The sequence below is a fragment of the Sphaerodactylus townsendi genome, linkage group LG01, assembly GCF_021028975.2.
Source record: "Sphaerodactylus townsendi isolate TG3544 linkage group LG01, MPM_Stown_v2.3, whole genome shotgun sequence".
In the NCBI taxonomy this organism is placed as follows: domain Eukaryota; kingdom Metazoa; phylum Chordata; class Lepidosauria; order Squamata; family Sphaerodactylidae; genus Sphaerodactylus; species Sphaerodactylus townsendi.
The window spans coordinates 179,672,999-179,699,804 of record NC_059425.1 but is presented as its reverse complement, the minus strand read 5'-3'; the positions used below and the strand labels follow the sequence as shown (position 1 = coordinate 179,699,804).

The following is a 26,806-nucleotide window of genomic DNA, read 5'->3' as shown; positions in this document are numbered from 1 at the left end:
TGTAGTGATCCTCGGCTTCCATGGTGGTCTCCCATCCAAACCCTAACCAAGATCTGTTGAGACTGGGAGATCTTGGGACATCCAGGTGAGGATGATGCATAGGTAGCATCAGTGGGGAAACCCCCTTCTCATGGCTTTTGGGGGTGTCCAGTACTTTTCTCCCTCACCCAGTCAAAGGCCAACCTCTCTCTAAGGCAGGGGTCTTCAAACTATGGCCCTCCAGATGTTCATAGACTACAATTCCCATGAGCCCTACCACTTGGCCATGCTGGCAGGGGCTGATGGGAATTGCAGTCCATGAACATCTGGAGGGCCATAGTTTGAAGACCCCTGCTCTAAGGTCATCACTACCTGGATTTGATTCCCCACTCCTCCACCTGAGTGGCAGAGGCTTATCTGGTGAACCAGATGTGTTTCCGCACTCCTACATTCCTACTGAGTGACCTTGGGCTAGTCACAGTTCCCTCAGGACTCTCTCAGCCCCAGCTACCTCACCAGGTGTCTGTTGTGGGGAGAAGGGAAAGAAGATTGTAAGCCACCTTGAGTCTCCTTACAGGAGAGAAAGGTGGGGTATAAATCCAAACTCTTCTTCTTCATCATCAACACTGGGAATGGGACTTGTCCAAGGGATGCATACTGCAGACACAGGCAAAATTATGCACGGGGCCATTTTGTCATCCATAAGCCTGCGGGGGCGGGAGTCCGATTGTGCAGTGAGATGGGGCTGGGCTGACATGATCGCTGCCAAGCAACGCTGGCCACCGGCTCGTTAGCTGTGAACAGTCACTGACACAGAGAGCTTTAATTAGGTAAAAGCATGGCCCATCTATTGTCATCAAGAAAGGGGCGAAGCTGATTTGTAATTAAGCATTTAATCGACATGGCTGGGTGCTGCAGAACCGAACGAAAGTTAATTTATTACGAAAGAGTTGCAAACACACACAATCAATGGAAGCCAGCGTGAGTGCTTCCCGAAAGCCCTCTTGGCGGATTGCGAACGTGCACCCGTGCTCTGAAGGCATTGATCGTTTCTCATTGTGGAGTGCCATTAAGGCACAAGGGGAAAATCAATCAAGCCAAGGAAATTCAAAGCTCTAATGGCTTAAGATCCTACATAGTGATTTCATGGGCAGGGTAACCACCCACAGAGTAATGTAAGAATAAGGTTGTTCTCATGCCTTTGTAGATATTCAGAACGAATTATGATTAAAATCACATAAATCAGGTTATGGGAAGTGACGGCATTCCTGCACGAAGCTGATTTCTGCTCTTTAGATTCAATTTGCAAAATATATTTGGCTTCGACCAATGATCTTCAGAGAGCTGAAATGCAATTTTAACTTTTAACAACACAAACTGTTTCCTTGTTTACATTTTAATAATTACAGTGCTATCAAATATCCTCCTAATTACCCCTTCTCTTGCTCCCACAAAGCATCCTCTCCTGCCATATCCCACCTATCCTTCTCAGTTTCCCTATATGGATTGCCTTCTCCAAGTACAACTCGTTTGTTAAGATGTTACAATTCAAAAAACCCTGTGCTTAAATGACACTGAATGTGTTTATTCTATAATAATAATAATAAGCCTTTATTTGGCATAACAATAATCATAACACAATTTAAAAAACCTGAGATAAAAGGTACACAAACACAAAGGTTTAAGATAGAATATAAATGATTGATGGTGCATCGCCTCCAGTAAAAATCGTGCTACCAATTCACAAGTTTCATTGTAATCTCAGCATAACGTTACTACAGCAGTCATCTGCCCATGTCAGCTCTTCAAAATACCAGTTTTAAAAGTCCCTTCTTTGCTGCAATGACTTGAAAAATGTGTTTATTCTAATTGATGTTCTTTGAATGGACTCGTGAGCTATAACATTAAGGTCAATTTTACCGAGAGATCTGTTTATGCCCATAAAGAGCCTTGCCAGTCTCATGCTTGACTGTAGATAAATAACAAAAGGAAACTAATAAAAGGAAATATTTCTTCATGCAAAGCATGATCGGTGTTTGGAATATGCTGCCACACGTGGTGATGATGGCCACTAACCTGGATAGCTTTAAAAAGGGCTTGGGCAGATATATGGAGGAGAAGTCGATCTATGGCTACCAATCTTGATCCTCCTTGATCTGAGATTGCAAATGCCTTAGCAGATCAGGTGCTTGGGAGCAGCAGCAGCAGAAGGCCATTCCTTTCACATCGTGCATGCGAGCTCCCAAAGGCATATGGTGGGCTACTGTGAGTAGCAGAGTGCTGGACTAGATAGACTCTAGTCCAGTGGTGGGGAACCTTTGGCACTCCAGATGTTATGGACTACAATTCCCACCAGCCCTCAATTGGCCATGCTGGCAGGGGCTGATGGGAATTGTAGTCCATAACATCTGGAGCGCCAAAGGTTCGCCACCACGGCTCTAGTCTGATCCAGCAGGCTCTTTCCTATGTTCTTATGTAGAAAGGTTTTTATTCTCCGAAGGCATGAGTACAACCTATGCGAGGTGCAGAAGGAAACAGGTATGATAAGGCCTATTCTGATAAAGTTTAGCTAATTCTGGCATTAGCCTACGGAGACATTTTCCTTGTTCTCCACCGACTAGATCAGTCACATCACAAAGAGCTAAAAAGTTAACTTTCCACACCCTTGCAATATCCAAAAATATGTCCCGATGAAGCTGGAGTTGGGCAGCATCCAAATCAGTCTGGAAAAGTTGAGAAGGAATGCTCTAGCATTCTCTCCTCTAGCAAACTTTTCAACTTGGCACACGTGTTGGGACACATTTGGGGGAAAGCAACTGTGTAAACTGCTGCAGATATTATCAATGATTTCATAAATGATTTTCCAGTAGAAATTCTCAGGAAGGGGGAACTGATGAGGATCACATCCAGCATCAATACGTCATGCCGGCTTTCTGCATTTAGGAACAGTAGGACTCTCTAAGCCCCCTTCTGCACATGCAGAATAATGCACACTCAATCCACTTTCACAATGGTTTGCAAGTAGATTTTGCTATTCTGCACAGTAAAATCCAGCTGCGCAGTACACTGAAAGTGGATTTACACCATTTGGCTTACTTATGCCTCAGGTGTAGGCTGCCGAGATGTGGGGGTTCTACTGTTTAGTTTTATATAATTCTTCGTTTTTAATTTTCATTGTTTGTGCCTTGAGACACCTGAAGCAGTTTTTGCTGCAGATCAATCTCCTAACTGGATAAGAACAACCACCTGCCAGCTGGTGATTCCCCTAAAGACCCCCTTCCCCAATTTTCACAGGTTTCAGCTACACAGCCTTCTTCTTGTGAACTCACACATCAACAAAGAATCTTTCTCAAAAATGCAGCCTTCTAAATCACCTCAGATACGCTTGCTTCACCCTGGTTGGAAGGTTCTTCTCTCCACCGACAAACCAGTTATGCCACACAGATGCTGCTTCCTGGTTTCCTCTGGGGTGAAACTATGGCAAACCTAGAGGGTTTTATTCCTTGCAGGGTGGGAGGTTTGCTGGTTTTGCCTCTGGATACGGCAGGAAGGTAGGGCAGTCACGTGCTTCAGCTGCTGTTGTAACTTTTCTCCATATGGCTTGACACTGGTTGTCTCAGGGGAGGCTCAGCCCTCCTCCCTGGCCAAACTGGGTGGGGGGGGGGTCAAGCCCCTCAGCCTCCCCCCGCGATGTTCACACTTATGCACCTGGGTATGACTGATTGGATACAGGGGGCAGTGAATACCTCCTTGAGGTAGGAGGTGGTGCCGCTGGTTCTCAAGGAGGCGGCAGTGCACCCCCTTCTTGAGCGCTCTTCTTTCATTTTCATTTCATTTTAACCTTTAATGGCATACAAATTATTTCCATTTAAAAGAGAAAAGAGAAAACTTTTAAAACATTTAAAGGAGAAAACTTTTAAAACATTTAAATATGGGTATTTAAAATGCTTTCCAAGAATTTAGCCACTGCCAAGGTGATCGATGGATTACAGTCACTTAGCAGAAAGCGAGTGGCCTGGAACTTGGAGTGCTCAAGTCTTGGAAGCAGCAGAGGGTGAATTAAAATCATGGAGCGCTCTTCTTTAGATCCTGAAGATCTAAACAACTATCACCTGTAGGTTAATTTCTACAATTTTTTAGTCAAGGTATTAGAGCGGGTTGTGGCCGTTCAACAGCAGTCCTGCTTGGAAGAAGCTGATTACCAAATTCACTTAGTGTATCTGTACTAAATGTGGGATTGCAATTTCAATCTTAAAATTACTTGAGGGACAAGTGATCTCTTTGCGGGTGGATTGGTGGCCCTCCCACTCGGTCATGCTTCCCCAAAGAAACTACCGACACAATTTTAAAGTGGATAAGTAAATGGCCATAGCCAGAGAACTTTATTAACAGAAAGCATAGGAAAATAGATGGTGCAGCATGGGGGGTGATCCAAGCCTTAGTGCAGCACTAGTGCTGACCCCAGGGCAAACCAATTCCTCAGCCCAGGTGCTGGAGGAATAAACCAGGCGAAAGATTGGAGTGAGACAACGTCCAGTCCGGCGAAATGCCCATGAATGGAGGCCCCCTCCAACTTACGCTAGGGGCGCAAGCTTCTCAGCCAGCCAGCAGGCGTCCCCTTCCTTGAGCTTGCTCCTGCCCCACCTCTGGGAGGAGGTTGTTGCCCAAAACAGGGGAGCTCCCCCAGCTCCCCTTTCCATCAGATCATCCCCCATGCGCAACCCGCCAATGGCTATGACAAAACAACAATTAAACAAAAACGCGACAAAGCAGGGATCGGGTGGGAGGGAAAACCGTCTTATTCCAGGCTCCGAATGGGGCCTGGCCACGAGGCAGGGCCTTTTAAATGCCCTGCCCCACCCCCTCGACTGACATGCTGTCGCCCGACGTGAGAGCCGCCAGTCAAAGAGTCGACCGATCGACTGGCCCTCCCAACGGGCCAGCCGCCGCTTCTGCCGCCGCCCACGCATGTGCCTGATCCGGCGCGCATGCGTGGACCTCTCTGACGCCGGCCACCGAGACGGCAGGGCCAGCAGCCTCCTTTCCCGGGCCCCACTCCCACAACGGCGGCCGCGGTAAGGCGCGGCCGCGCTTTCCCTAAAATAAGTTGCTCCCTTCACTAGACACTATCGGGAAGACACCTTGATGCATCTTCAGCGACAGCTGTAGTATTTTAAACTGGAAAGCTACAGGTTTGGCAATAAGCCAAAAAATAGCCCAATGCAAGGAATAGTGCAAATAAATTCATGATAGCTATATTCTAAGTCACAACTTCCTTATAACTTTACAACATATAAATATACAGGTAAATCAAGGACATTCATCTATATCAGCCGGATATAACTAGACGTCTCATTCAATGGAAAATCGCATCAAGTCTATGTATGGTGAAGCGACAAAGAGCTCACCACACCGCCAAGGAACGTTGGAAGGGTTGCGAAAATGCTATCGAGGCGCGCATGCGTTTTGCTGATTGTTGATACTACATTTTGTCCTCATTATTTTCTGAACGCTGGGACTTTTGACTCGCTGCCTTCATAAACCACACGGAGAAAAGAACTGGCGGCGGTTATTTTGACTCCCTTCCAACGTTCCTTGGCGGTGTGGTGAGCTCTTTGTCGCTTCACCATACATAGACTTGATGCAATTTTTCCATTGAATGAGACGTCCAGTTATATCCGGCTGATATAGATGAATGTCCTTGACTTACCTGTATATTTATATGTTGTACAGTTATAAGGATGTTTACAGTTGTGACTTAGAATATAGCTATCCTGCAATTATTACTGTCTACGATTAAAATAACCTTTGAGTTATTGCTAAACAACAATTCAGTTTATTATATTTATGCCCGTTTGATTTTTTTCGTCAGCTGTAGTATTTTGCCATGCCTCTTGCTGATGAGCTACACAAGAGGATGAACTGGGATTCTGGGCTGGGTCTGTTATTGATATCTGAATTATGCTCTGTTACTCTGCTGGATGTTAATGATTTTATTGACTGTTCACACAACATTGTAAACCACCTTGAATCTTTTGCTGTAGACAAGGAAGTTTAAAATGTGAAAATACACAACAATACACCAAGTAAAGCAAGGTGGGAGACAAACATTAAAGAAAGGGGGGCATATGGAATAATAATAATAATAATAAGAATAATAATAAGAATAATAATAATAATAATAATAATAAGAAGAAGAAGAAGAAGAAGAAGAAGAAGACGAAGACGAAGACGAAGACGAAGACGAAGACAACGACAACGACAACAACGACATTTGGATTTATATCCCCCTTTCTCTCCTGTAGGAGACTCAAAGGGGCTTACAATCTCCTTGCCCTCCCCCCCACAACAAACACCCTGTTAGGTGGGTGGGGTTGAGAGAGCTCCAAAAAGCTGTGACTAGCCCAAGGTCACCCAGCTGGTGTGTGTGGGAGTGCACAGGCTAATCTGAATTCCCCAGATAAGCCTCCACAGCTCAATTTGAGTGCACCTGCTCTTAACCATAACACCACTGCTGCACCCTTATATGTCAGGCTGATTTTGTACGTCAAGATCAACTTGACATAACTTGCCAAAAATGGACCGTAGCTCTCGGCCTGACACTGGGCCTTCCTCTCTCTACTTCATGTCAAAATCGCTAAAGTCTTTGGCCAACCACTGCTTGTTTCGCTGTCCAACTGGGGTGTTGTTAACCAGTTCGTGTATTGTTTTACAACCCAGGATTTTAAACCAGTCTTAATGACTGCTGATTTGTAACACAAAGAAGAAACTAGATTTGGTTAAAATGCCTAGAATAGCCATTGCAAGAAATGAAGTACACTGAAAACATCTCGTTTTATCATTTCGACACTGTTGATGAGAGAAAAAGGAGCCTGCAGACCTGAGGTCTTTGGCCTGCTCTCATGCTTTATGCTTTATGACATCTGAATGCAACTCAGTTCGGACATCACTCAAGACCATAGTCAATGTGACTACCCCATGTATGGACCACTCTACTATGCTACAGATGGGCAGCTATGTTGGTATTTCAGGTGACACTGGGCACAGATTTTATTCTGCAACTGAAACTAATGAAATTTCCCAGGGTATAAGCTTTTATGAGTCAAAGCCCACTTCATCAGATACAATTGGGAATGAAGAACCATTAGCCTTAATATCCAGGATGGAAGACTTTTAATTTTTTTTAAAGGCCCAGCTGAAGTCAGAATGCCAAATGTAATTAGCGTCATTAGAGAGATGAGATATGCACAGAGTTGGAAAGGCAGGAAGTTGGCATCTGCAATGGGAGAAGAATCCTATGTCCTTATCTGGACCTGAGGTGCGTGTGTGTGAGCATACGTCCATTCTCCCAAACTTATTAATGAATTCTACCTCAGCAATTTTATGCTGCTGTTTTCCTCTACTAACTGTGGTTATTCCAATTCTCTCAAACCGGGGTCTGATGCCAGGGAGATTATATTAATCACAGTTAGTTTAAACCAGGGGTCCCCAACGTGGACCAAACCGTTTTCTGGTGCCTGCCAAGAGTTTTTGGAAAGTGGGTGGGGCCAAGTAGGGTTTTTGCCCAGCAAAGCTTCTGATTGACTACTGGATACTTGATTGGTTGAGCAGATTTTTAAAAATGTAGCCTTGGCAGCGGTTGCCACTGCAGTACAGTGCTGGACTAGATGGACTCTGCTCTGGTCTGGTCTGATCCAGCAGGCTAGTTCTTATGTTCTTATGTTCTTACAAGGATCTGCCCTGTGGTACTGGAGTGCAGCTGTGGCAATTATTTTGTGGCTGGCTCTGCCTCCTGTGGCAACCATTTTGTGGAAGCCGTTTTGTTGCTGTATCTACCATGTCATCAAGAATTCCAGGTGTGCCCACCAGCTAAAAAAGATCGGGGCCCTCTGGTCTGAACTACTGTACTATGTGCAGGGCCAGAGAGAGGGAAAACTGTGCCCTGCACCCCTGCCAGGCCCCACCCACACCCAAGAATACCCCTGCACCCAGCGCATCACGCACCCCCTTTCCCCTTGGTGCTACGCCACTGATCATGTGGCATACACACACACACACACACAAACAATCTGATCTAATTCTTACTGCCCCTTTACCGACTTCCTAATCATAGATCATTCAGCCAGAGAAAGGGTGATAGAGCCAGAAAATGTCCAAGCAACGTAGGATTTGAATGATCCAGTAGAAGCTGAATCTCGGCTTCAAAGACGAAACCAAAACTTATGCCTGCCCAGAGCCAACGTGTCCGTTTCAAAAATTACAACCCGCAAACCACGTTGTTCAAAAAATCACAGCTCTATAAAGCAACAAGGCAAAGCCATCAACAGGATCCAGTTTCTCAGTCAGATTAGGGTATGTCAAAGATATGGGAGACGATCTGTATTAGCAGATCTTCTTTGTAAGTTATAGGAATCCGCAAATTTGCTGTTCAACGGGGAAGTCGGTGATTTGCCCATCACATTTCCAAGATCCGGTGTAGGTCCAGTTGGCTTGTGGGAATTACAGCGAGGAACACAGTAGGGAAAAGCTCATGAAAAATTCATACTGCAGTCTAGTTTGAAACATCATGGCGTTGGAGGAAGCCCACAGGAAATTCCACTTGCATGCATGAGATATTCACATATAAACAAAGTTCTCTCAGACACCAGCTATGATCCTAAAAGCAGTCATGAGTGGACAACATTTGGCGCCTCTCCTGCCAGATTGGCTCCTGTGATGTACAGGATGGCAGGTGTGATCCTCTGCATTTATTTTTTTTCCTTCTCCAGTAGCCACCTTTTTGGCCCATATCCAGTGGTGCAAACGGCAGCAGCTGATAGGCGCCATTCCCCCCTTTCCCGAATGCCTTACCTTCCCTCCGAACTTCTGGCGTGTTGCCCAGGCCTGGGGACACGCCCCCCCTCTGCCCTGCGACTCCAAAGCTGCCGTGCAGGGCAGGGTGGTGTGTCCCCTGGCCTGGGTGACGCGCCGGAAGGTTGGAGGGAAGGGAAGGCGTTTGGCCGACGGCACAGTTCCGCGCAGGCTGCGCCGTCTTCCCCGCCCGTACCAGGACCGTTCGTGCAAACGGTCCCGGGGGGGTGCGTCGGCGTCATATACGCCAACGCACCCCCTGATCGTGGCCGTGCGGAAATGGCCTTAGATTTTGTGGACTAGATCCCCATTTCACTCATGTTTTTTTTTGGGGGGGGGGGGAGTAGGCAACCTTTTCACAGCATGAATAATTTTGTAAATCTCTATGACTGCTTAATGAGGATCCACTTCATGCATCAAAGTGAAATCTCGATCACGAAAGCTTATGCAAGAAGAAGAGGAAGAGGAGGAGGAGGAGTTTGGATTTATACCCCACCTTTCTCTCCTGCAAGGAGACTCAAGGTGGCTCACAAACTCCTTTCCTTTCCTCTTCCCACAACAGACACCTTGCAAGGTAGGTCGGGTTGAGAGAACTGTGACTAGCCTAAGGTCACTCAGCAGGAATGTGTAGGAGTCAAGAAACAAATCTGATTCATCAGATAAGAAGAAAAGGAGTTTGTCTTTATATCCCACCTTTCTCTCCTGTAAGGAGACTCAAGGTGGCTTACAAGCTCCTTTCCCTTCCTCTCACCGCAACAGACACCTTGTGAGGTAGGTGGGGCTGAGAGAGTTCCAAGAGAACTGTGACTAGCCCAAGGTCAGCCAGCAGGAATGTAGGAGTGTGGGAACACATCTGATTCACCAGATAACCTCTGCCACTCCGGTGGAGGAATGCGGAATCAAACCCGGTTCTCCAGATTAGAATCCACCCGCTCTTAACCACTACACCACGCTAGCATTACACCATGCTAGCTGACTTGCTAGTCCTTACGGTTTCACAAGACTCCCATTCTATTCAAAAGCAAATCTGCCACACAGTGGGCCTTTCCCCACTCACCATTTGCTGCGCACTACTCTTGCCAAGTAGCGCGGGGTCCAGCGGCACTCCCCACTACAGAGGCGGTGACAACACAGCCGCCCCGACTCTGCCGCTCTCACGCCCCCTCAGCGCACGTCATTTCTGGCACTGCTGAAAACGGCACCTTTTGATGACCCCGCGCTCTGTGGAAGTCGGGGAACACAATCCCCACGCTGAAAAGGTCCGCGCCGGATGAAACCGACGTCATTTTTAAAAGTGGGGAAACTGCCAGTGTTGGGGTCTGCTATAGGAAAAATGCAAGCCCAAAGCTATCTGTGTGGGGACAAAATTGCACTTTAACCTGGATCCCAACCAGAATGCATTCCATGCCTCTACTGAAATGCAAACCAGCTATCTCCAAACACCAAGCCCGCCCCTCCCCACTCTGTTGTTCTCAAAGGGACTGCACATTCAGGCCAACGCTCAACACAAATTAAAATTCACTTCCAAAGAATTACGTAGACCACATTATCGACTGCTTCCAAGCTTCAGACCAAAAATCCCATTAGCCGCGCGCACGATAATAACCTCATTGAACAAGGATGTGATTATGCTAAGGAAGAAAATGAGGTTTGATGAGGTGCAGAGAAGAGAAATTATGCCGACCCCTCCAAGGTCTACACAAGAAGATCAATACGTTTTTAGATTCCCCCTGACTTCTGGATCGTCTGCGGCTCATTGAACTTTCCAGCTACGCGGCTCATGCCAGAAATCATCCCTTTCTCCTGAAGGCAAACAAGAGTTAGAACATTTTTAGAAAGGGATGATTCATTCGGATATTCTTGAGGTTGTATGTATGCCATCGGAAGCAGTCGTGATCTTTTCAGGCATACACGCAGCATGGATTAGCAATAGTGACTGCAACTTGTGATATTGTTTACAATGTCGTAGATTTAACATGATGGAGCAAGAGGTCAGGAACTCCAGTTCACTAGCTGCTGTGTGTTTTCTGGGCTGTGTGGGCACAATTGGGTAGCTTTTGCTCCTAACATTTTGCCCGCATCTGCGGCTGGCATCTTCACAGACATGTGTTTCCCCCTGCGGCTCAGAGAAACTCATCTTTAACATGACATGCCTCTGAAGATACCAGCCACAGATGCGAGCAAAATGTTAGGAGCAAAAACGACCCAGCGGGAGCCACACAGCTCCGAACACCCACAACTGCCAGTTGATTCTGGTTGTGAAAATCTTCGACAATACAATTCTAATACACCTCACAGGCAGCCAGAGATGTAGCTGGGCCAAACTGCACCTGGTGTGTAGTCTTTATTTTCCACCCCCAGGCCCCCCCCCCCGCGGCGCCCCGCTCCCCCGCAGCGCCCCTCCTTCTCACACTTACCTTAGTTCCTTTCCTTTTTCTAGAACTTTTTCAGGCTGAAAAAAAGGCCTACTCACAGTTCAGGCTTAAAAACGGCCTGATGGGAACTATACTTCCCAGGAGACCTTGTGAGCCCCAAGGTCTCCTGGGAATTGTAGTTCCTCAGGCCGTTTTTGCCTGTTCTGTGAACAGGCCTTTTTTTCAGCCTGAAAAAGTTCTAGGAGAAGGAAAGGAACTAAGGTAAGTGTGGGAAGGGGGGTGGGGGGTGCCGCGGGGGGAGGGGGGAGGGGCCTGAGGGTGATTTTCCACCCCCAGGCATGCACCCGGTGCACGGCACACCCCTTCCCTTTGGTAGCTTCGCCACTGCAGGCAGCTTTGAAAAAAATTATGATATACTTAAATGTGTTTATGTTTTGCTCTGACTAGGACTTGGGGGTAGCATTCCAAAGTTCTCTACTTAAGTTCGTGGAATGACACCTTCTTTGGCCAGCTGCCCTATTCACTGCAGACCCCCCACCCAGTGGTGGGATCCAAAAATTTTAATAACAGGTTCCAATGGCGGTGGGATTCAAACAGTGGCGCCACTGCACACAAGCACCTCCAGTCCCTATTGGGCAGGGAGGTTGCTTTAGTAACCCCTTCTCGGCACTCAGAAAAAATTAGTAACCACTTCTAGAGAAGTGGTGAGAACTGGTTGGATCCTACCTCTGCCCTTCCTTCCTGCCCTCCTTTTCATGATCCACCTAAATTCACAACAGTTCCTCCTGTTGTGGTGACACCCAGCCATATTATTTGTGTCTCGGTTCCTAAGACCATCGGAAATATGTGTTTTCCGATGGTCTCAGGCGACCCCTGTGAAAGGGTTGTTTGACCCCCAAAGGGGTCGCGACCCACAGGTTGAGAACCCCTGGGCTATGTCAAAGAAGATGACAGGGTTGGTTATGACAGTAATGAATTGAGCGGGGGGGGGGGGTATAGTAAAAGCAGTGGTGTCATTAGCGCCAGTGGTAATGACTCCACAGGGTGAGCGTGGCACAGCTGACCTTCAGGAGAAGAATTGAGGGGGTTCTCGGGCTGCAACGAGGCTGGGGAAGGCCCATCTCCCGAGAAGTCAGCTCCAATCCTTCAGGGTTCTTTTTCACTCCTGCCGTCTGCAGTAAGTGCAGAGTTAAAGTCACCTACCAAAATAAGTATTTCCGCATTTTCTTTTTTTCTCCCTCGACACAACAGCACAGGGGCTCACAATTATGACATACGGAGGAATTATTATTATGTTTGTCACGCAAGCGCAAAACCAAAAGAGCTGGGATGTCTTTCTGGCTTAATTATTGTTAGGTTATTTTTAAAAGGATTCTTTGCCTGCTGGGTGCCTTGACTGCCTTGTTGAGAAACACCACCCACTGACAGGTAGTCTGTGCGAGGTATTCCTCAATGCTCAAATTAACTCACTACAGACTAAAAGAAAAAAGGAGCCTTATGAAGAATGAACATTTCAGGAATGTAAGATACCCACAGGGACAATTGCAATAACTTGGGAGTTTTGGGGGCCCGTTAAGCATACAGACATTTATTTAAACATTTCTGTCTTCTTATCTCCCCAATGGGAGGCCCAAAGTGACTTGCACCATTCTTCTCCCCTCCTCCATTTTATCCTAACCACCTCCCTGCGAGGTAGGTCAGATGGTGTACAATTGGCCCAAGGGCATTTCAGGATTCAAACCTGGGCCTTTGTCAGGGATGGAACCTAGCTGATTGAGATGCATTCCTAACTCCAGGCTGTGGCTACATAAAATATAGACGGTGATTGTATCTAGGTGATTCAGATGCATTCCTGTCAACGTAACTGCTTTTCGATATATGTACCCTGCTTGTTAAGTGTAACCACAGTGTTAATGGAACATTCTTTCCTTGATCATGCTTTTATGGTTTCACATGCTTGGTAGATAACTAGGCTTGCCCCTGACACTTTCTACTCCCATGGGAAATGGGATGTTTCTCTTGCTCCATGGGGGCAGAAGGCCAGGTGGCTTTATCTGTATCTGTTGCTGACCTTGGGGCGCACTTAGGCTCCAATGTAACTTTCACATTCTTTGGGAAAATGGGAGGGGGGATTGTTTCTGGATAAAGGGGGCTACAAAAGCCAGGTCTTGCAAAACTGGCTTCTTGCAAGCTGGGTGCTTCATTACCTTTCCAACGCTACTGATCCACAATCCAGAGACTGTTTATTGATTCAAGGATCAAGACCTAACAATCTTCCATATGGTAGTCCGACACTCCAGCTACTACACCAAACTGGCTCTCCTGTGCTGAAACAGCCCCATTTCTATCTTCATTAGCAGGAATCATGCACAAGGCCAATAAATCCCCTCCCCCCCCCACCACCACTGATGAGTAGTAGAAGGAGAAGAGTTGGATTTATAGCCCCCCTTTCTCTCCTATAGGAGGCTCAAAGGGGCTTACAAGTTCCTTTCCCTCCCCCCCCACAACAAACACCCTGTGAGGTGGGTGGGGCTGAGAGAGCTCCGAAGAACTGTGACTAGCCCAAGGTCACCCAGCTGGCGTGTGTGGGAGTGTACAGGCTAATCTGAATTGCCCAGATAAGCCTCCACAGCTCAAGCGGCAGAGCAGGGAATAAAACCCGGTTCCTCCAGATCAGAGTACACCTGCTCTTAACCACTACGCCATTGCTGATCACCATTGGAAACATGGCTGGAAATGGCTCTGACACATCAAGGCCTTTAATGCATGTTCCATTTCCCCCATAGCTGGTTGCTTTGCAGTGGGGTTTCCCTGCCACTTTCTGTTCTTTCTGATCACCCTGCAAGCATGCTGAGCCGAGCTGCCATTTTGCCCGCCCAACCCTGTCTTGCTTGTTTTTTATATCCACTTTTATACCTTTTTTTTGTTTCCCGTATTAGACCTAGCATTATTCCGTCTAATTTAATCTGGTCTATTGCTCCAATGCATTTAAAGACAAAAAAAAAGAGTCTTTCTGATTGATCTGTAATGATAGAATTAGGCGAAACTAGGGGCTGAATATGCAGAGAGGAGTGAAAAACTCCCAAAGAGAGAGTAATGCAGAGCCATCTGCATTACATAGACAAAAATGCAGATTAAAAAATCCTCAAAACAAGGCTATGCGCAAAGAAGGAACATTTTTTCCTACAAATTTGGAGGGAACTCCCGGTTTGCAGTAAAACACAAGATCTAATGATATCCCGGAAGATCTCAGCTGCCGCCATGGGGTTGTCTAAGCAACCATGGAAACAGACCCTCGATCTGGGCAATCCTAGCAGCAGCTGCTGGGACAGGAGCTGGAAAGAACAGCTGAGGAAGAAAGAGAGAAAGGAAGCGGAGAAAACAAGGTGATTGTGGTGGGAATAGAGAAAAGGATGAAAAGGGATAGATTGGGAAAGAGAAGGTGACAATACGCTGGTGCTCTGACCCACACTGAAGGGAGATTCCCCTCAGGGCAGAGCTTCTGTTATAGATTTCTTCTCCCCTGTCACACACCACTCACTGCACTACAGATCCCATAATCTCTGCTGCGGGGAAAGAGTGACCTCTCCATTTCAAGTATTCGTACCACATTAGATCTACTGAAATAATCATAGATTTCATACACCAATATTCAAATAACAAGCCTCTCCGCCTGTAGTAGCAGCAATGGCAGAAAGTGTGCATGAGTAAAGGGTGGAGAGAGAATATCAGTTCTAAGACATGGTTCCCTTGCTCAGGAGACTGTGGTCCAGGAAGCGGCTTTGTCTCTTTCATTTGTGGATTATGTCTGGAAAGGGGCTACCATATCGATGAAGCAGCAATAACAGCTGTATTGATATAACAGCAATTTAAAGGGCTTTAACAAAGCCAGCAAACTTGCGACTACTGGGTGCGATGAGGTGTGCCTTTAAGAGTGAGTTGATGGGCAGAGTTCAGAGAACCAGGAAAAGCAGTTAGAACTGAGATCTGGGAGAGTTCAGCAGGTAAACCACAATGCAGGCAGGGTGGTGCCCCCTCGCGTGTAAATAGGGAAACGTGAGGAGACCCCCCACTACAACTTCAATGTACAGCAAATAGCCCCAAGGAAAGCGTTTCATGCATAAAGAGCTAAAGAGAAGAAAATAAAATTAAAGACTGCAAAGAGAGAGACAACAGAAAATGGAGGGGGGGGGTTATGGAGAAAAATCTACAGAAAAAGTGGGGGGCAAAAGGGGAAGGAAAAACTGTCTGTGTGTGCAAATGTGCGTGTACATACACACGCATGCATGCACAGGAAACAAGGAAAGAAAGAGGTGGGGGGCCAGATTGGAGGGACAGTTTTCCTCTCCAAGGTTCATTCTGCACATGCAGAATAATGCACTTTCAAACTGCTTTCAGTGCTCTTTGAAGCTGTGCGGAATAGCAAAATCCACTTGCAAACAGTTGTGAAAGTGGCTTGAAAACGCATTATTTTGCATGTGCGGAAGGGGCCCAAGTTTCACAGGTCCTCAGTTTATGTACATTTGCTGGTTGGATGAGGGCTGCCCTTTTAGTACACAGATCAGGTAGAGACTGAGGAATTTTTTTTCAAATCAAGACTGGACACATCTTACTCCTGCCTTTCTCCATCCTCCGGCTCATACTTGAAGACCATCCCTGCCCTGCATCTCAAAATCCACCCCTTGTTGGCAGAAGCCGAGTCTGCAGGCATGAATATTAGTTCCTCTTCCCCAAGATCTACATCTGCCCATTTGGGGAAGGTTAGCTGAGCTACAACGCAGTATACGTTTTCCGGGCATACTCCCAGCTTAAGTGGTCACCTTGGGCAGACTGTTACTGGTTGCAAGTTTTGCTTTGCAGAACCTGATGGTTATTCAAAGTCATCTGCCCTCTCACTCCTCCAGTTTTTGGAGGTAAGTTTTATTTATGACCCTGCCCTCCAAAGGAGTCACTTGTGAAAAGCATGTTATGTCACTTCTTCAGAAAAAGCTGCTCAGCCAACCTACTGTTAAAAACCGCTCGCTATCCTTTCCAATTGGGTATTATCCGCCCGTTTGAGTTGGTACTTTCTGTTCTCCCCTTCAAGCTATGAATAAACCACCCAGCTCTAGACACGCATTCGTATTTTCTGAAGTGTTTGCGCTGTCATTGGGACGGGCATCCTCATTCTCCTTCAGATGTTTGCATTAGGTAACAGTGTCCCGGATTTTTAAAATTTGGAGAAGCAGGGAAGCAATCACAGCCAGAGGACAACTCTAGGTGGAAGCATGGGTGAACTAAAAACAGGATGCCTGACATTCTTTGACAACAATGACAGTCTTTCCGAAAATTAAGCCTTGATACACGGAACTCTTGAGAGGTGTAACTGAAGAACCATTGGATGGACCTCTGAACAATTTTTACACACAATTTTTTCCAACATTATAGACAGCTACATGGCAATTTTGGATGTGTTTGTTGGGATGGCCCTTGTGGCAGAACGGGCTTGCTTTGTCCCACAGGACCTATAACGCCCCAAGCTTCTACCAGAGGTTCCCAGCTTTTCCAGGCAAAGGCTTGCTTTCTCTCTTTGGGTAAACTGCTGCCACCACCTGACCATTTGAGGAACTGCCCACTGGGGTGGGTAAGGCCCCCCCCCAGCTTCCTTTCCCACTCGGAGGCCTAGCCTTGGTTTCCCCTGGCTCCCCTCTCCTGGGTTCTACAGGGCAGATTGGAGGCTCCACAGGAGTAGCTGCTTGCCAGCTTCCAGACTTCCTCCCCCCTCTTAGTTAGATAGTGCATCCAAGACAGTGGGGCATTCATGATACAGAAAACTGTTCTCCACATCTAAGATTTAAAGTATTTATTACAATTAAAATGGTCACAAGTCTGTTTTAGCACTGCACCAGATCGAGCAAGGGTTTCCAAAACAAGGGAGATATAAACGCAAATCCTCTGTCCTTTAATCTAAACATACAGTTGTTAAAATAGGGTAGGCTCTTAAACTTTAGAACATAGGTGTCAAACTCGCGGCCCTCCAGATGTTATGGACTACAGCTCCCATCATCCCCTGCCAGCATCATGCTGGCAGGGGATGATGGGAACTGCAGTCCATAACATCTGGAGGGCCATGAGTTTGACACCTGTGCTTTAGAAGGTTACACGGCTCACAGAGTTCCCATTACCTGGAAGGCCAAGTCAGCTCCCTAGGTGAACACATGGTCCAAAAATGGCTGCTCTCTCCAGAACCCAGGCAAGAGGTCTACTCCCTTCAGTGGCCCAGCAGAAAGAGACCTCGCCCCTCTGCTCCCAGCAGTTTTATCAGTTCCCAGGCTCCACCCCTCTCTCAGGGTCAGTTTTAGTTACCTTTTCCCCCTAGGTCAGGTAGCTCTTCCTGATGTCCTTCTGGCACTTTCAAGCCCTCCAAATCTATACCTGATTGGAGAAGGGGAGGGGAAAGGGGGGGGAAGGAGCCATTTCTCCACAGCCCACAGTACAGTGGAACCTCGGTGTTCATTGGTAATCCATCCGAAAAGAATCAATGAAAACCAAAACTGACGAAAACCGAGGCAAACATTTCCATTGGGATCAATGTAAATCCAATTAACTCCTAGACACTCCAAAATGCATACCAAAAACACATTTATAGAGAATAAACATGGTGTTTAACACTGAAAACAATAACAAACAAGCACTGGATTATCTTCACAAACCAGTGAAGAAAGCCTACATTGCACAAAATAAATCACTTGCCTTTAAAATCTGCAAAACAACCTTGAAACTGTACACAAGCAGACGCTGAATGCTCACCCAACGAGACACTGAGCGGGAAATTACGAGGTCACATGGCCGCTGAGAGCACACGAGGTCACATGGCCACCGAGAGCACGCCAACGAAATCCGAGGCAATCCGACGAAAACCGAGACATTTTTTTTCATGGAAAAAAATCAATGAAAACTGAAACCGAAAAAATCAACGAAACCGGCAAAAACAAAAGTCAACGAAAACCAAGGTTCCACTGTACTTAGGCTGTTGAATACACAAGCCGTAACACAAAACAATTGGACAAAAGTATTGTCAAAGGGTTTCACGACCAGAATCAATAGGCTGTTGTGGGTTTTACAGACTGTATGGCCATGGTCTGGTAGTTTTTGCTCCTAATGTTTTGCTCACATTACTCAGAATGCCTGATCATTCAGAAGTTGATAAAAGGCAAGTACCAAGGAAAAAACTGTCCGTCACCCATTTCCCCTCTAAACTGCTTCCTTACAGCAGCTCTTCTCCTGAGAGCAGAAAAACCTGTTGGGGAAGAGGAACTTCAGGAAAGAAACCCCTTCTAGTCTCTTTTTGCTTCTGACCACGGAGGGATCTCCACCTCCTGCAACAACAACTGACCGAGCTATGAGTAGTCCCAGTGCTAGCCCGCCGGTGGGGCCCAGAGAGGGCCCAGCTGTGCTGGGAGGTCAGCAGCAGGGGGCCTTCGGCACCATGGTGGGATCCAGAGGGCAAGCGGGGCAGCAAGTGGTAGCCCTGGTACCCCAGCCATTGGGACAGGTGGCGCCCCGGCAGGCCAAGCAAAAAGAACTGAAAGCGACATTCAATGGGGACCCAGAGAAGCTCCTGTATTTTTTGGTCCAAGTAGGATCCTACATGAGGATGATGAATGGGGCGTTTGAGACTGATGCTGAATGAGTGTATGAGGTTGGGATAAAGCTCAAGCCCAACTCAAGCAGTTGTGCCAGGGGGCCCGATCTGTGGCCAATTACGCAGGTGAGTTCCGAAAACTGGCCAGTCGCATTCACAACTGGCCAGAGAGGATCTTCATCCATATGTTCAAGGATGGCCTAGACCCAGTTATGCTGCAATGGGCACTGGCAGCGTGGGACCCCGACACCCTAACGGGATGGATCTGCTTGGTGGGAGATGTGGAAGGAAAAATGAAGGAAGTGCAAAGATCTCGACAACACACCTCAGGTACCTACTCCAGAGCAAAGAACTCTGGACCATCAAAGGTGTAGCTCTCAGCTCCTATGAGCTCCCATTGGAAACAATGGGGGATGGGGCACCCCTTTTGGGAGTCCATAACTTTGGACCCCCTGAACCAATTATCACCAAACATGGGTGGTATCATCATGAGAGTCTCCCAGAAAATCCCTGAAATTTTGGTACTGCTAGCCGAATTAAAGAAGGCAGCACTGGAGGACTCCAAACTGGAGGAATGCCGGGGGTGGGGGGGGGGCGGTCTGATGGAAAGCGAGGGGCTGTGATGGTGAGAGAATAAGCTACACGTGCCCACCACCCTCAGACTCAAAGGACTGCAAGGGTGCCATGATGTGAAATCAGGAGGACATTTTGGGTTAGTGAAAATACTGCATTTGGTGCGGAGGCAGTTTTGGGGGCAGTTTTGGTGGTGCGCCCTTAGAAAAGATGTGGAAGCTTATGTGAAGGGGTGCCCTATGTATGTCATGGCTAAAACGGTACCCAGGAGACAGCCAGGGTTACGTCAGCCATGTAGTAAACGGTACCCAGGAGATGCCTGAGGCTCTGGCACACGTTACAGACCCAATGCAGAATGGCATCTGGATTTAGCTTGCATTATTTATCTGACTTTAATAACTGGGCGTGCACACACAATTTCCTAGTACTCCTAGAACAAAGGCTTTCTAAAATTATAATCCATCTTATTCTTGATTGCCCAGGAAATGGGTGTGCTGGCCTATAAATTCAGCGAGCGAGACAGACTGCGGTTGTTTAATTCCCCGGGCATGTAAGCCTGTTGCAGCAAAACACAACACCTTAAAGACAAACCCATTTATTGTGGGCCACAACCCATCTGACAGATGGGAGAAGCGGTCAGTCACCAGTCTGCATCCGCATCTGTACATATCTGAGACAGAAATCTCTGAGGGACAGATAGAGAGGGGAGCTAAACCAAATGTCGCATCCCTTGCATCTGACAAAATGGGACCTGGCTCACAGGGTTTATGAATGCGTAAACTCTAGGAATTTGTTAGCTTTAGTGGGCACGATGAATTTGTAAGCTGGGGGGGGGGGGGGCGGGGGGTCACAGAACTCTTGTTTCGGCTACAGGAGACCAATACACCAACTCCTTTGAAATTGGCTAACATGTTCCAACACAAGAGATTTACATGGCAACTTAATCTGTACGACGTACGTAGGAAGAGCTCTCTTATTTCTTCCTAACAACAGTCCTATGGGGCATGTCATAAAGCCTATGTCAGGGGTGCGGAACCAGTGGTGGGATCCAAAAATTTTAGTAACAGGTTCCCATGGTGGTGGGATTCAAACAGTGGCGTAGTGCCAATGGGGCTGGGCGGGGCACGACGGGGGCGTGGCCGGGCATTACGGGGGCAGGGCATTAATAATTTCTCTGTTACTGTAAAAAACTCTTACTGTAAAAAAAAGTTCCTAATTTCCAGCTGGTATCTTTCTGTCCATAATTTAAACTCATTATAGCAAGTCCTATCGTCTACTGCCAACAGAAACAACTACTTCTCCTCTAATTGACTGCCTGTCAAATACTTAATACTTTCAAATACTTAATTTTGTTTCTAGAAATCAAAAGAAGGACACTTTCCTTAAACAAGGAACTTTACCATATTTCTAAAACATGCTTTTAAAACAGCCCAACAGGGAGAATTATCCCGTTTTCTACCTTCGCTAACCAGCCACATAGGAAACAACAGGACTTTATGATTTTTGGACCTAATGGAATTTCTAACGGAAAATCAGACGCAATTAGTAACCCCCTCTCCGCACACACAAATAATTAGTAACCCACTCTCGGGAACTGGTGAGAACCTGCTGGATCCCACCTCTGGGCGGAACTCACTTCTAACAAGGGTTGGATGTGACATAGATGTGACTTGGTCAAGCTGAGCTGAAGGCAGCGGGTAGCTAGTTCAGCTGGCCAGATCAGGAGCAGGGCAGGTGGGTGCCTGGACTGGCAAGCCACCCGGGGGGCTTGCCAGGCCAGATTAGGTACAAGTCGGGAGGGGGGTTAGCCTCAGCTGGTTTGCGGGCTTGATAACCCTCTCAATGGTCTGGCTTCGCATGTTTGACACCTAATGAGATTTACAGTTGACCAGGAATTGGAGTCTCGGGCCCCTTCCGCACATGCAGAATAATGCACTTTCAATCCACTTTCACAGTAGCTTTGCAAGTGGATTTTGCTATTCCTCACGGTAAAATGTGCAGAACAGCACAGCGATTTGTTAGCTGAAAAGTACATTCAGAGTGGATTGAAAGTGCATTATTCTGTGTGTGTGGAATGGGCCTCAGTCCTCCTTGCCTGGTACACCAAGAAAAAGAAGAAGAAGAGTTTGGATTTATATCCTCCCTTTCTCTCCTGCAGGAGGGGCTTACAATCTCCTTGCCCTTCCCCCCTCACAACAAACACCCTGTGAGGTGGGTGGGGCTGAGAGAGCTCAGAAGAACTGTGACTAGCCCAAGGTCACCCAGCTGGCATTTGTGGGAGTGTACAGGCTAATCTGAATTCCCCAGATAAGCCTCCACAGCTCAGGCGGCAGAGCGGAGAATCAAACCCGGTTCCTCCAGATTAGATACATGAGCTCTTAACCTCCTACGCCACTGCTGCTCCATTTTACTTCACCACCAGTGTTGTTTTGAAAAAACAAATCTCAAAACTGGTTGTGGTGGGTTTTCCGGGCTGTGTGGCTAGCATCTTCAGCGGTGTATCACAGAGAGAAACCTGTTACACACTGTTACACAGAGAAACATACTCCTCTCTGCGATGCACCTCTGAAGATGCCAGCCACATATGCAGGCAAAACGTTAGGAACGAGATCTACCAGACCACGGCCACACAGCCCGGAAAAACCACAACAACCAGTTGTATCCAGCCATCCAGGTCACCCAGCTGGCGTGTGTGGGAGTGTACAGGCTAATCTGAATTCCCCAGATAAGCCTCCACAGCTCAGGCGGCAGAGCTGGGAATCAAACCCGGTTCCTCCAGATTAGATACACGAGCTCTTATCCTCCTACGCCACTGCTGCTCCTGATAGGCAGCAACAGCCTATCAGAAGGATGTACCTCAACCTAAGGCTGAGAACAGTGATCGAAAATGGAACAGAAAAATCCAAAATCAACTTAATTACAGCAGGGGAAAAACCAGGCTATTTAAAACTGGCACAAATAAGACCCAATAACTAATACAGGCTCTGGCTTCACATATAAGCTCCTCTTTCCCGTATCCTGATTCTTGATCTACACTAGGGGTCTGCCACCTGCGGCTCTCCAATTGGCCGTGCTGGCACGGGCTGAATGGATTTGTAGTCCATGAACATCTGGAGAGCTGCAGGTTGCAGACCCCTGATCTATACCATAGGTGTCAAACTCGAGGCCCTCCAGATGTTATGGGCTACAGTTCCCATCATCCCCTGATGGGAACTGTAGTCCATAACATCTGGACGGCCACGAGTTTGACACCTGTGATCTACACAGAACTTTAACTGGAACTATCGTGTATATGCCAATAAAGGCTTATTGAATTGAGAGAGATTCCCAGCATTTAAATTACTGGCTTTTTGCATGCAACCATAACCAGATGGGATGCAAATATCCAAAATATAATTCTAAAACCAATCCCTTGTGCATATGGATATCCCAGCAGAGCCCAATCATTTTCCAGTACAATCTGGCGTTACATGACTTGGACCCAATTCTCTCTTCATACTACACAGAACCTCAGGCAGAAACATTCGGTACGAGGATCTTCTACATAAATATTTTCATGCAAATGGACTTCTTAGACCCGTGTAGGATTTTTATGCTTGACTTCAGTTGCTACAGCAGCTGCAAGTTGTGTCCGTGCTATTGGTCTGCTGAAACATGCACACAGTAAAAGATAGGAGAGACTGATAAACAGCCTGCCTATAAATATTTATTAAGATAGAACATTAGCAGCGATTAGAACGAAATCGCTTTGCTTCTGCGAAACGATCTGTTAAATAAACGGCTTTCAGGCATGGTAGCAGGCTTGTGGAAATAATCATATTAATAACAACCGGAGCCAGACTTGTTAAATATCTAGCCTAAGGATATGTCAATCATATCCTCTTGTAGGTGTTCGTTGCTGTTGTGGCTACGCTCCAGGATATCTACAGAAACTCGATGGGTTGGGCCAGATGTTCTGAACTGCGCACATGAACTGGAATCACGTTTGAATTTAAATGGCAGACGCTGCTCATTCTTTTCCGTGCATCTGTGAATGGACACTTTTTCTGCTTTTTGAATGGATAGCATGGTGTAGTGGTTAAGAGCGGGTGGATTCTAATCTGGAGAACCGGGTTTGATTCCCCACTCCTCCACCTGAGTGGCAGTGGCTTATCTGGTGAACCAGATGTGTTTCCCTACTCCTGCCAGGTGACCTTGGGCTAGTCACAGTTCCCTGGAGCTCTTTCAGCCCCTCCTACCTCACAAGGTGTCTGTTGTGGGGAGAGGAAAGGAAAGGAATTTGTAAGCCCCTTTGAATCTCCTTATAGGAGAGAAAGGTGGGTATAAATCCAAACCTCCTTCTTGCTCTTTGAATATCCCCATCCTTAAAACCGACAGCTTGACTTGAGTGGATATCAGTCATCGGCACTAATTTTCACTACTGGAAAGAATTCTGAACAAACTCCAACAGTGGATGAATTCAGCGGATGAGTCTGCTTCCGTACCAAGGATTTCCCATGTTTTTACCACCCGGCTGGCCGTGTTTCTTTTTATGTTGCCACATGGCACGGTCCTCTATTTGTGCGCAGACCAGTAGCAGTGTTTTTTCCACACACACAAAAATCTGTATTAAGTGAAGCCTGTAAAAAACAGCATTTTAGGGGCAGAAAGCTATCAGCACGGACAGTTCCTTGGGTCTGAAGGGGAAACCATGTAATTGCAGGACTCCAGTGAAGTGTGTGTTAGCTGGTTTTGCCAGCTGTTGATAACTACAAGAAGCAACCCCTGGAAATAATCAGCATAACAGAAGAGAACCACCTGCCTGTACACAAAGCAAGTGGAAGGCATTGCTTTATTCTTATCCAGCCTTATATATGCTCTTCTTTTAAAAACAGAAAGGAATCGCCTACAACTCAGCTTGCATCTTAGGGAGGGGGATTGTTGGAGGCCCTGCAAATCAGTCAAGGTTTTTTTTTTAAAGCGATGCGTTATTTCTATGTAGTGCTGTCTTACTCCAGTTCAAAACATAACAAGCAGGGTGGGTGGAGAATCCTGAAAGTCACGGAGAACACAGCTGGGTGGGTTTCAGTGCACGTCAGGTGTGAAAAAGAAAAAGATTACTCTGGCCTGTCTGGAATTTCCATGGCCAGGGTAATTTCACACAGAATTGCATCGACAACCAGACAGCCACTGAAAATCACCCTGGTGAGAAAGCAATCCCGGAGAGCCGTAAAAATCTGTGGTAGAAACAAATCTGTCTGAACATTGCAGCATCCTGAATCCAGTGTGTAAAACAGACACATGCAGACACTCAAACCTGCTTAGATGCCATATTACTTTTCTGTAAAAGAAGTGGAATATTAAATGCCCCACACTGAAAATGTCACAAAGGTGGTGGTATTTGCTTTCAGGTATGATGAATATACCCAGCGGAAAACACATGATTGGGAGAGACTATTAAAAAGCTAAATGACACTGGAGCTAACAATTACCGAAGGGAGGGTTTTCCACTTCCCAGCTGCCAATTCCAACCCAGGGGGTGTTTACCAGGTCTGAAGGATCCCCCATGGATGTTCTGCTTATAAACCAGAGTCCATGCAATAATGAGGCAGAGACGGTTGCTTTTACTGAAATATAGTTTACTTACTAAGAATAAGGGTAAGGTAACTTGGGAGATAAAACAAGAAATGTTTTACTAACTAGCCGGCTCATCAGCCAGCCCACTACTTAGACCCGTGGTGGCGAACCTTTGGCACTCCAGATGTTATGGACTACAATTTCCATCAGCCCCTGCCAGTATGATCAATTGGCCATGCTGGCAGGGGCTGATGGGAATTATAGTCCATAACATTTGGAGTGCCAAAGGTTCGCCACCACTGCCTTAGACTATCACATTGCTAACGAAGAACTGCTACTGTGCACACACAGAGTGTAACAAAGAATATATATCTAATGCCAACGTGTGCGACTGCATGTATCTCAGGCCAGCGGCTTAACCAATAGGTATCAATTACCTGGCTACTGACTTCTGACCTCACTAACTAATTAGCATGCAACAATTAACTCCTTCATTGCTGGATTGCGTGACTGACACTTTCCAAATCCCAGCACAATTTCATGGGATGGTAGGCTGCAGCCAAGAGGGAGAAGGAATCAAAATCGCCCTTCCTGCCCCCTTCATCAGTGGGGGTAGCTGTTCAATCCGCTGAATGCCAGGTGGAAGAAAGAGATTTCACTCCCTTCCGAACTGTAGCCCACCATCCCATGTGATGCCATGTGTGCCCCACAAACCCAGGAATCGACCTTCACAGGGTTGCTAATGGCTTTGGGGAGACTGGAAAGCAGGGGAGAGCCACTGTCCTTGCACAAAAAACCACAGTCTGGATTGCCGGGTCCCAACTGCTAGCTTAAAATTTTGTGAAGGATAAGCCACGTGTTGGAAACTAACCCAGTCCCAGCTGTAGGAGACTGTGGAAACAAACGGGCGTAGCTAGGGAAAAATGGAGTCCAGTGCAAAATTTGAGTTTTGCCCCCCCCCCCCCCCCGGTTCATTTGTGTTTTTATATTTTTGTGTGCGTTTTCAGTTTTTGGCCTGCAGGGGGTGCAGTTTTTAGGCTAGCAGCACCAAAATTTCAGGGTTTCTTTAGGTCACTCTCCTGATGATACCACCCAGGTTTGGTAAAGTTTGGATCAGGGTGACAACTCAAAAGGTGTAGCCCCATCTCCTATTAGCTCCCATTGGAAACAATGGGGGATGGGGGCAACCCTTTTGGGAATCCATAACTTTGGACCCCCTGAACCAAACCTCACCAAACCTGCGTGGTATCATCAGGACAGTCTCCTAAAGATACCTTGCTAGCCTAAAACCTGCACCCCCTGCAGGCCAAAAACTGAAAAAACACAAAAAACACAAAAAAACCCACAAACCTGAATTTTTGAGAGGCACCCCAAGTGAGCACCTGGTGCAACACACACCCTCTTGCCCCCTTGTAGCTTCGCCTCTGCAAACAATGTAAATGTGACCACATGTCAGCATGTTGTATATGCATCAAACATTCATCTGACTGACAGAAAATAAATATGTGGGAAGATTGACATGCATCTTTAATTTTCTTTAAAACAAACAGCCAGAGTGGTGGGCGGGAAGGAGATAATAGGAGGGATTTGGACCGCAGAAGGGTATGCTTGTGAATATTGTATCTTTTTTCGCGTTTCACTGGTTCTTTGAAACAGTCCTTCCACCGTTATGCTGCTAGAAATCTCAGTAGGGAACAGGGAAAGACGGGCACCTAAAGATCTACCTCATCACTGTTCTCCAGCATTCTGCATAGCGCCATCCCAAAACGCAACACCTCAAATTTCCTATATTCAGCATCTCTGTGTGAGAGAGAATCCTGTGCTTTCGCCTTAAACATCTTCTCAGCTG

At 46.8% G+C, this 26,806-nt stretch overlaps 1 protein-coding gene across 2 annotated transcripts in view; it reads right to left on the bottom strand.

Moving 5' to 3' along the window:
• The window catches only part of LOC125435056 (1-phosphatidylinositol 4,5-bisphosphate phosphodiesterase beta-1), a 678,436-nt gene that overhangs the window by 53,837 nt on the left and 597,793 nt on the right, over window positions 1-26,806 (bottom strand). The gene's annotated exons all lie outside the window — the stretch shown is intronic.